The sequence below is a fragment of the Neodiprion pinetum genome, chromosome 2 (assembly GCF_021155775.2).
Source record: "Neodiprion pinetum isolate iyNeoPine1 chromosome 2, iyNeoPine1.2, whole genome shotgun sequence".
In the NCBI taxonomy this organism is placed as follows: Eukaryota; Metazoa; Arthropoda; class Insecta; order Hymenoptera; family Diprionidae; genus Neodiprion; species Neodiprion pinetum.
In genome coordinates, this window is record NC_060233.1 from 35,317,923 (window position 1) to 35,325,029 (window position 7,107).

Below are 7,107 nucleotides of genomic sequence, written 5' to 3' on the forward strand. Positions count from 1 at the left end.
TCCTCCCATTTTATTTCCTCTTCTAACTCTATTTTTTCTGCGCTCCCTCCTCCCCTCCCAACGCCGGACGTCGTCGGCGCTGCTTGAGGTCCGACCGCAAATCCCCAATTCCCCTGAAACTCTTTTTTCTTTTTTCCTTTCTTTTTCCACCAATTCATCTCCGCCAATTTTTAATCGGGGGCGTGTCGGCCGAACTGCTCGACGTCGCCACCGCAGCCGAATTCTATCGCCTATCGACGCGACGCCCTGAGAACGTTTCAAATTCCACCTAGGTGTGTGTACGTTTATATTATATATATACCTATATATACACACGCATACACATATATATATATATATATATATATATATATATATATATATATATATATACATATACACCCGTGCGTGTATAAATTTTATCGGGTGAATTCGGCCAAGCCTCTCCGACAAACGTTGGCCCAGTCATTGAATCCGTGACGTATCCCCTGGCAACCCTATACCGGAACCGTTAAATCCTCTATAATCTCCCGCCGGAGAGACCAAGCCACGTGCTAAAGGATCCTGCAGGAAACAAGCCGAAAAAAATTTCACCTATCCTTGTCTTTCTGTGTGTGTGTGTGTTTTTGTTTTTTTTACTTTCTCCCCGGAAATCGTTAACGATTTTCGATACTACCGTAGCTACGCACTGCCAAAAAGTCACATTAAACGAACGTCAAACCTGGATCCGAAAGGATAAGAGCTTTTTTAAAAGTTTGAAAAAGATAAAAAAAAAAAAAGAAGGGAGGGAGGCGAGGGGGAGTTCGAAGGGATTTTGAGAGAACTGTTTCCTCCGAAGTCGATTTCGTCAAAGTATTAGGTACCTTAAAACACGGGACGCTTTCCTCTCCTCAGCCTGTTTCGAATTCCCGGCCAAAGTACAGCCGAGGGACAAATTCTCCGACCGGATTTTGAGATCGACGTGTATAACTGTATAGGTATGTATTTAGGCGTACATATATACCCGCCATGCGTCGTTTCGCGTCATTCTCTCGTTACCGCGATCGTCCCCCTCATCAGATTTTCGACATGTTGCGCGTTAACCGGCTGCGACGCGAGGCGGGTACCATTAGCGTTTTTGTCGAGGTTTAAAACCACTTCGGCACCCTCGAAGCCTGGCTGGCTGGCTTCCGTCTATCACCCACACGCGTTACACACATGCATGCATACATACCGCGATGTAACGCTAAGCAGATAAGTAATCACGGCCCAATATTAGTGCCGTGCGATGCCTACATAGGCACCGATGTATATACAACATATGTACAAGCATCTCGTACGTACGTAGTTGTGCATGTTACATACATTGTAGGCGGCAAACCGCGGTCGGTATAAATTTCTCCCGTGTTGATGATGTGCCTATGAGTATGAACAGGCGTCACCCTTTACATCCCCGGCTCCGCGCAACTTCTTACTTATATACCCACCCCCGACATGCACAACCCTCCGCACCGCGAGTACGTACAGCGGACGGTTGTGTGTGCCTACTTGTTCCGGCTTACGTGTTTGACACTTGGGGAAATTATATTACCCAACTGTCATTTCAGTTTACCAGGAGCACGGAGTAGGGTCCTCCTCGGGTCCTCTCTTTCCTCCGCGTATCGATGCGATGCTTGGGCGCGTGGCGCTTCGCCCCGTGTCGCGAAGTTCAACAGCTGAGGGGACCCGACCCCTCCTCACCTCAAAAACCGAACCGTATAATACGAGAAATTTGACATACCTCTCAAGCGCCGCGTGTCTATCTGGGCGCGATATACGCGCACGGATATAATGGATTTGTCATGTAAAATCCCCCGCGTTTTCTACAGATTGGCGGAAATTTTCGCAAGATCGAATCAGTGCAGCTTCGCTTTGAACTTTCAATCTGTTTGGAGTTGGCTTAGATTTGACATCAAGGGTGCGTGGCAAAGAGAACTCTCGAACGAAGTGCTATAAATCGGTTAAACCTTTTTTCGTCGCACGTTTGCACTCGCTAGTCGTTTTATACACACGCTTGCCGGAGTTGTTTCTTTTTTTCTCTTTTTTTTTTAAATTCGTTTTTCTTGCAGCATACGAGTTTGCGGAAGAAATTGGCAAAGGCAATCCGCGGGGTGCAACTAATTTCACGTTTTTTTACCACGTCATTCAAACCGCGATGCGTGAAGAGAGTAATGAGACACGGAGATAAATATTTAGAAATAGCTTTCGAAAAACATCGGAATAACTTTTGGCCTATTTTTACTCCGCACTCTTTGTTCGGAGGATTTGCATTTTTTCGATACTGTTATTTACACACACAGATACATTTATACACGGGTTGGTAAATTTTGCGAAGTAATTTTTTTTTTTATTCACGTTTGACCTGATTTTTAGACGATATGGTAGAAGATAAATGAAAAACAAAAAAGGAAATCAATAACTCGCCGTTTCTACGGCTTACTGTACCAGCAGCCGCGTATTCTCATATCACATGCAGGATAGAGATATTCCGCAGTATCAATTCCAGACGAAAGATTTTCCTCAGGTGAACAATCGCGCAGTGACTGCAGCCTCTGCAGAGGAAGGAGAAGAGATGTTTCTCGGATTCTTACACAGGGTGAAATCCTCGTCTACCCGGGGGCAAAATCTCGTGTATACGTGTATACGGATGTATACGTTTAACGTTATATAACTGTATATATGTATATGTGTATATATGTATATACATGTATCCTAATATACGTATACAGGCCTCAGTGCGCGGTGAGAGTTGTTTGTTTTGTTACGATAAAACGTGAAATCCTTGCAACGTCAGTGCGGGATGAAGAAAAGTATGAAGTAAAAGGAGACGTATACGTACAACTATATCGAATGGGCGAAACTTTCCTATGCGGATGTAGTATCTTACGCCCACATATACATATACGTACCACATCTGCAAGCGTTAGGTATATGAGGCACGTGTGAGTAACTAAACAAGCATCGGATTCTCTTAGAGCTTTCCCGGTAGTTTTAGACCTCTCTAACTTTCAAGGAAACTTTTCCACCCCTTCGGGCTCCCGAATACCCGGCAACATGAACTTGAGTTTCTCCGGAGGATTCCTTATACCCGAATTACGGGACAGGTTCTCTGCTTTACGATCGCAGAAACGGGCTGAGCCACGCGGAACTGCCGATGATTCTGTTTAATTTTTACAAATGTTAAATCTCATCCTTCGCTAGACGTAAAATCGAGGCTGCTACGCCGGCTATAAATCTTCCGCAAAGTGGTTATACCGAAAGCTCTAACGCCCGGCTGACGACGAGGTGTTCATTTTATTATCGGCAAGTAGGTGGGCTTGCGGCTTGAATTAAAACCCACGTGCCGTTCGTCGACGTCGAACGTTTAGCTTTTACTCCCACATCAAAACCTGCGTAAATTCCGAAGCGAGTTGTGTCTGAAAGCGGTAAGCTGAAAATTGGATGTTTGGAATTTTGGTCTTAGTTTCCCATCTCGTCGAAATAATCTCCACTTTCACGACATGCGTTAACCGCTCGATTAATTGCCCCTCCTCTCTAATTACCGCAGGCAATTATTCAACAGTCGTCCAAATCAACATCATCACGTAATATGGTTACATCAGGTGTCGGACTCGCAACTATGTGTCGAGATATCAGCTATAGTGACGATATTAGTGATACGTATAGTAAAATTCGCCTTGAAAAATAAATTGTTGATTAATTTTCAATACTCCATCCGCTGTTTAAGTTTAAGGTTTTCTTTCTAAAAAAATCGCCACGCGTTAAGCGACATTGGCGATCTGAAAAAAGGGTCTGGTGAGAAAATTCGACAGACGCGATGGAAGAAAATTTAGAAGGGTTGCATACCTGTCCGCGGTACACGTATAGTCCAAAGTAAAATCAGGATAACAAAAAAAAAAAAAAAAAAAGAAAATACAGAAAAGAAAACAAAAACCGGCGAAATGATAGGAGAGTAAATTTTCAGCGCCTGCACGTACATTATAGGTATAGAAACCCGCACTCAGAGAATTATTTCCCTCCGACTGCGCTTCCGCCCCCGTCTTTTTCTCCCCTTGTATTCATCCGGTTCCTCTTTATACTTATATCTGCTCCTATCCACTTTCAGCGGTCCAACATTCGCGTATAGTATACGTTATACGTGTACATATATCGTGTGGCACGGCCAGTAAATTTCACCCCTGGAAATTTCCTAAATAAACACCGCGCGACTCAGACTCTGCAGCAGCAGCGGCAGGAGTGGCGACACAACGAGCGACGTAGTATCGCGGCAAAAAGTAACGAAAAAAAAAACAAAAAAAAAAAAACAAAAAAATATAAAAAAAGAAAACAGAAAAAGTGCAACGAAAAAACAAGAAAAAAATAAAACGGAAAAGGAAAACTGGTGAACTGTGAAATGAAAACGGAAAACGAGAGAGTAATCCTAAAAACTGCGGTAAGCGTAATATGCGGAAAATGCTGTTGCTGACAGATACTCCCTCGCGAAAATGGCTACCCATTTATTTTTATACTTGTTGTACTCGTACACCGTAAGTGATAAATTGCACGCGTGCGTATATGCATGGTGAACGTACCGTATTTGTGGGAGGTGTCAAAGCGAGATTTCGCCAAATCAGGTTTGCAGGTCTCGGTGTTTCAAATTACTCTGAAAGAGTCGTCGAGGCTGTGCTGAGAAATTATGAAACGCTCGCCTAATCAAATCGGTAAGTTTCACTCCAGGGATTCATCGATGTAGAATAATTCACCCCGGATCGAAACTGGTGCAGTATATTAAACGCGGCGTGATTGTTATACATACGCGTTGTATCCAGTATGGTTGTAGTGGTTCATCGAGAGAAAATTACCTCTCTGAATCCTAGTCTTTGGATAATAATTGACGTAATTATCACGTGCAGCGTGCAAACTTCGGTGAAATAAATCGACTTTCTCAAGCATTCCGCCGCATTTCGTCGGACTGTAAACGGCCTCGCGTGACCGCCATCAAGGTATGCAAACATTCCTTACCCAAGACCTGAGTAGACGTGAATTCTTTCGGGTCACGGTGTTTTAACGATCTGGTGATTTTCGACCATCGCGTACGATCGTTCACGGTAAAAAATCAAACGGCTAACTTACTTGTGTTGTATAGGCCTCAACATTCGACGCAGCGAATGTTCTGCCCAGTTCGCTAATTGTCTTTTTTTTTCACCTTAATCGCTACCTACGCCGCCGCTTTCGTGTCTAATAGCTTTCTAACTATCAGAATTTGCGGATAAAAGAATGAAAAAAATTATGGCGGTTTACGTGGTTGCCGAACCGGACGAAATAGCTCAAAAACACTGGTCAGTTTCGTCCTTGATGTTTTACTTCGAGAGAAAAAGTTCACGGGTCCCATTTCTTCGCAGGCGATTGTTTCTACTATACATACATTATTTCTTCTCTTTTCTTTCCCCCGAATGTTATAAAAATTATCAAAGAACCTACTTTTAATGAATATGCAAATGGTTTGTTATTTTGCTTTACCATTTCTGATATCTGCCGCACGGAGAGCCTCGAATCAAAATTTAATTATGTTTCGTTAGGGTAGAACTTGAATCCACGTAATGGAAATTCAAACCTGCACAATGTACAACAGGCGCAAATTGTTTACATGTTTCCTTTTCTTTTTTATACATTCTTATTTGCAACCGGTTCAAAACGAGGGAGGAGAAGCAAAGAACCGTGCTCTGCGAAACTGCGAGAGAAATATAATTCTAAGAAAAGAAAAAAAGTCAACAAAAGAAACTCTCCGTTCACTATTTGCAATTAATTTAATTAATTCCTAAGCTAATGAATTTTCATTTCAATTAATGAAATGCAGCCGTTCGTTATGACCCGAGTAAAAGTATGCAATAACACTCAACAACCTCTACGGAGCGTAGAATCTTTTTTTCTTATGATTTTTAATTACATTTTCCCTTAATCGTAAGTCAAGAAAACCTGAAAAATGGAAAAAAACTTGAAAATTAGGAAGAATATTTAATCAACCAAATTCCACGAAGCTTTCATCGATGCGAGTATATTTTTAATCCCTGATTTACGTTCAAAGATATTTTTAATGAAAATATTTTCTTCTTTTTTTCGCTTCTGTTATTTATTGTATGTAAGGTTACTTTGGAAATGAGATGGGATCTGTCTTTCGAAAAATCTCACAACTTTGCCCGAGCATAAAGGTGTAGCGTCAGCTATCTCGGCTGATAATGAGAAAGATAATAATAAATGCGACGAAGCTTGAAGCGACACGCGCGGCTGAGACAAGGTTCCCCTTTCCCTTCGCTCTTCAACCCTACATATCTTTCATTATTTGTCCTTTATCCCTAGGTGGATGAGATAACGTTCGCTACCCGTGGTCCTGAAACACGCGAGCGCCAGAGACGGGTCCTGAAAATGGTAAATGGCAGGGGCAAAAATGTCCCCCCTGGGGCTGCAGAAACCGTACGGGTGAGAAAAAAAGATGCCATGTATTATGTACAGATGACGGGCCGAAACTTTTAGACCAACATTTCCAGAGTTTCATATATACGGACGATTTTTTTACTAGGTATAAAAATACGATATCTTTCGAAACGAACCCGCTGCAGGAAGCAGACGAAAAATGAGCTAAATTTTCACAGGTACGACTAGAAAGACGTGACGTCGAGTTAAGGTGACGGGCAGGAATTTTCACCGCTGCTGTCCACGTAAAAATGTGCGCAGATACGTACAAGGGAGAGAAATGGCCGAGCTATAATTACGTAATAACCTGCCCCAATCTGGCGGGGTTGACAGTGCGTGCCGCGACTCTATTTTTCACGAGAAAGTCTCGTTATTACCGTCTCTCTCTCCAGTTTCGCACCAACAGAAACGCGACGTCCTTTCGCCAATAGAGCTGCACGGAGTGACGGGGTTGTTGCCACGTTTGGGGCTGATGGAAAAGACCGTTTCACAGAAAATCTGTACTTTACACCGATTTCATTGCGAAATAGTCGTTCGTCGAGTATTTATCATATATTATTTTTGTAAGCTACAAGGATCTCTTCAAACGTCCAAAGATAGAAAATATTTTATTTATAAACGAGAGCTTGGCCAGAGATGCTCTGCTTCAAGGCGCTTGAA